Source organism: Triticum aestivum, chromosome 1A, assembly GCF_018294505.1.
Source record: "Triticum aestivum cultivar Chinese Spring chromosome 1A, IWGSC CS RefSeq v2.1, whole genome shotgun sequence".
Lineage (NCBI taxonomy): Eukaryota > Viridiplantae > Streptophyta > Magnoliopsida > Poales > Poaceae > Triticum > Triticum aestivum.
This window is the reverse complement of record NC_057794.1, coordinates 304,037,077-304,041,938: the sequence shown is the minus strand read 5'-3', so window position 1 is coordinate 304,041,938 and position 4,862 is coordinate 304,037,077.

Below are 4,862 nucleotides of genomic sequence, written 5' to 3'. Positions count from 1 at the left end.
GAGATCAAAGAGAGAGAGAGAGAGAGAGAGAGAGAGAGAGAGAGAGAGAGAGAGAGAGAGAGAGAAGAAGCCATCTAGCTACTAGCTATGGACCCGAAGGTCTGTGGTAAACTACTCACACATCGTCGTAAGGTCAGCAAGGTTGATGTATAAGCACTCCGTGATCAAATCCCCCTCCTGTGGAGTACCGGAAATGGCCCCAAGATGGGATCTCACAAGAACAGAAGCTTGCGGCTGCGGAAAAGTATTTTTGGTGTGCCCTCTGGTCTCCGGGGAATATTTGGGTATTTATAGAAGAAAAATTAGGGTTGGAAGTGCCACGAGGGGCCCACAAGCTTGGGGAGCGTGCCCCTTGGGGCACGCCCTCGGAGCTTGTGGCCATCTTGTGGACCTTGTGGCATCCTCCCGAAGCTTCCTGGGTGTCTTATTGTCCAAGAAAAATCATCAAAAAGTTCTGTTCCATTTGGACACTATTTGGTATTGATTTCCTGTGAAGGCAAAAACAATGAAAAAACTGCAATTGGCACCGGGCACTAGGTTAATAGGTTAGTCCCAAAAAATGATATAAAATAGCATAATAATGCATATAAAACATTCAAGATTGATAATATAATTACGTAGAACAGTCAAAAAATATAGATACGTTGGAGATGTATCACTTATCTTCTTTATGACCAATCTTTGGATAACTCCTTGAAAAGCACCTTGGTCAACATGTGATCTTCTTCTAATAACCTTGAAACCAACAAATCATCTTCAAGCAAAGCCTATCGTCAAATTCTTCAAATATAACTCAAGGTAACCATTAGTACATAGGGATTGTCATCAGTTACGAAAACCACACATGGAGGCACCATGCTCTTTCAGCAGCGCATCTGGATCTTGTCCGAACGATTTGCCCCCTATGTCATCGGCCATGGCTTTCCCTGTTGGTGGTGCGACCCATGGTGGGTGTGGGGCGGTGTGGACTACCTCCGTCGAGTTCCTGGTGGTGAGGCCCTATCGCAGTGGTGCATTGGGCTGGCGGTCGCGGAGGGTGTTCTCGACCACTGTTGGACTCTGGCTTCAGCTGGATCCACTTGCCCAGATTCGATGGTTCAAGTAGGCAAGACCTGCCTTCACAGATTGCTGATGACCCACAAGTATAGGGGATCTATTGTAGTCCTTTCGATAAGTAAGAGTGTCGAACCGAACAAGGAGCGGAAGGAAATGACAAGCAGTTTTCAGTAAGGTATTCTCTGCAAGCACTGAAATTATCGATAATAGATAGTTTTGTGAGAGGGTAATTCATAACGGGTAACAAGTAACAAAAGTAAACAAGGTGCAGCAAGGTGGACCAATCCTTTTTGTAGCAAAGGACAAGCCTGGACAAACTCTTATATAAAGGAAAGCGCTCCCGAGGACACATGGGAATTATCGTCAAGCTAGTTTTCATCATCTTCATATGATTCGTGTTCGTTACTTTGATAATTTGATATGTGGGTGGACCGGTGCTTGGGTACTGCCCTTCCTTGGACAAGCATCCCACTTATGATTAACCCCCCTCGAAAGCATCTGCAACTACGAAAGAAGAATTAAGGTAAACCTAACCATAGCATGAAACATATGGATCCAAATCAACCCCTTACGAAGCAACGCATAAACTAGGGTTTAAGCTTCTGTCACTCTAGCAACCCATCATCTACTTATTACTTCTCAATGGCTTCCCCTAGGCCCAAACAATGGTGAAGTTTCATGTAGTCAACGTCCACATAACACCACTAGAGGAAAGACAACATACATCTCATCAAAATATCGAACGAATACCAAATTCACGTGACTACTTATAACAAGACTTCTCCCATGTCCCCAGGAACAAACGTAACTACTCACAAATCATATGAATGTTCATAATTAGAGGGGTATTAATGTGCATAAAGGATCTGAACATATAATCTTCCACCAAATAAACCAACTAGCATCAACTACAAGGAGTAATCAACACTACTAGCAACCCACAGGTACCAATCTGAGGTTTTGAGACAAAGATCGGATACAAGAGATGAACTAGGGTTTGAGAGGAGATGGTGCTGGTGAAGATGTTGATGGAGATTGACCCCCTCCCGATGAGAGGATCGATGGTGATGACGATGGTGACGATTTTCCCCTCCCGAAGGGATGTTTCCCCGGCAGAACAGCTTCGCCAGAGCCCTAGATTGGTTCCGCCTCGAGACGGCGGCACTTCGTCCTGAAAACTTTCTTATCATTTTTTCCATGGCAAAAGACACCTTATACCAGAAGATGGGCATCGGGGGGCTTCCAGGTGGCCCACGAGGTAGGGGTAGGGGACGCTCTCCACCCTCGTGGATAGTGGGTGGCCCCACTCTCGTGCTTCATTCGCCCAATATTTTTTATATATTCCAAAACTGACTTTCATGGAGTTTCAGGACTTTTGGAGTTGTGCAGAATAGGTCTCTAATATTTGCTCCTTTTCTAGCCCAGAATTCCAGCTGCCGGCATTCTCCCTCTTCATGTAAACCTTGTAAAATAAGAGAGAAAAGGCAAAAGTATTGTGACATAATGGGTAATAACAGCCCATAATGCAATAAATATCGATATGAAAGCATGATGCAAAATGGACGTATCAACTCCCCAAGCTTAGACCTCGCTTGTCCTCAAGCGAAAGCCGATATCGAAAGATATGTCCACATGTTTAGAGATAGAGGTGTCGATAAAATAAAATACGGACATGAGGGCATCATGATCATTCTTAGAATAGCAACATATATATATATATATAGTCATATGATTTCTTATGCTAAAGTAACAATCTGTTTGCAATGTCAAGTATGAATCAGAAACTTCATTGAGAAATTAGCAAACTATAATCTCAGTCATTGAAGCAATTGCAATTTATCATAACATCGGAAAGAGTCAATATAAGAGCTTTTCAGCAAGTCCACAGACTCACTATCATTTAGTCTTCCACAATTGCTAACACTCACGCAATACTTATGGGTATGAAGTTTTAATCAGACACAGAGAAAGATAGGGGCTTATAGTTTCTCCTCCCAACCTTTTACCTCAAGGGTAATGTCAACAATAATGCTTTATGAAAACCCACATCCAATTGGATATATATATATATACATATATATATATATCAGGATCTTTCCAACACATAGTGCTTGCCAAAGGATAAAGTGTAAAAAGGAAAGGTGAAGATCACCATGACTTTTGTATAAGGTATAAGACAACATAAAAGATAGGCCCTTCGCAGAGGGAAGCAGAGGTTGTCATGTGCTTTTATGGTTGGATGCACAAAATCTTAATGCAAAAGAACATCACTTTATATTGCCACTTGTGATAGGGACCTTTATTATGCAGTCTGTCGCTTTTATTTCTTCCATATCACAAGCTCGTATAAAGCTTATTTTCTCCACACTAATAGATCATACATATTTAGAGAGCAATCTTTATTGCTTGCAACAATGACAACTTACTTGAAGGATCTTATTCAATCCATAGGTAGATATGGTGGACTCTCATGGCAAAACTGGGTTTAAGGATATTTGGAAGCACAAGTAATATCTCTACATGGTGCAAAGAATTTGGCTAGCATGAGGGGGAAAGGCAAGCTCAACATGTTGGATGATCCATGCCAATATAATTTATTTTGGATATAAGAAAACATAACCCATTACGCTGTCTTCCTTGTCCAACATCAACTTTTTAGCATGTCATATTTTAATGAGTGCTCACAATCATAAAAGATGTCCAAGATAGTATATTTATATGTGAAAACCTCTCGTTCTTTATTACTTCCTATTAATTGCAACGATGACCAAAACTATGTTTGAAAACTCTCAACAACTTTTATTCATCATACTCTTTATATGTGAAGTCATTACTCTCCATAAGATCAATATGATCTCTTTATTTCTTTTTATTCTTTCTTTTTTCTTTTATTCCCTCAAGATCATAGCAAGATAACTAGCCCTCGACTCAAGACTAATCTTTATTATATATAGCTCACGGACTCGATTACATAGATAAGGATCAACACAAAAACTCAAAGCTAGATCATACTAAACTTTATTCTACTAGATCAAGATATAACCAAAAGGATCGAACTAAGAAAAACGGTAAAGATAGAAGTGTGATGGTGATACGATACCGGGGCACCTCCCCCAAGATTGGTAGTTGCCAAGGGGATTGCCCATACCCATGTATTTATGTCTCTTTCTTCGGAGGTGGTGATGATGGAGTTGTTGATGATGTAGTCAGCTTCAATAATGCACCCTTCAGAACTTGCAGTTCTTGGAGCACATGCTGGAGCATATTTGCATTCTTCTGAATTTCCTCCACAAGATGCTTATTTTCATGCCCCCAAGAACTCTTTCCTACATTGCTTTCGCTTGGACAGGATATGTCCCAATTGGAGGGTATATATGTACGAAGGGAGTTCTCTACTCCGTAATTATGAACCAAATTGTGAAAATTGTTCCGATGTAACCTGTGTAAGGACCTCCTAGGGGGAAGCCCTTCTCGAACCTCTTGGCTTCCATGATTGTTTGTAGCTTCTATTTCTTGATGGGGATTCAGAATAGTGGAGATGCCCGCCAAAGTACCCCTCTCCGAAGCCGGAGGTTGTTCCTCAAGAGAATCCCATTCATCCTCCTCCATCATGGCTCCCTCGGCATCCTCCCTTATAAGTTCCATCTGCATCAACCAAGCATCGTCGTCCGCATTGTTGGAGGAGGAGGACGACATAATGCTTGTCCTTGAAACTCTGGCAGAAAACAGGGGATTTTGCCGTGGTACGGTGGTCAAAACCTTCGGGAGATTATATAATGATTTTTTACCGACCAAAAGAAGTATCA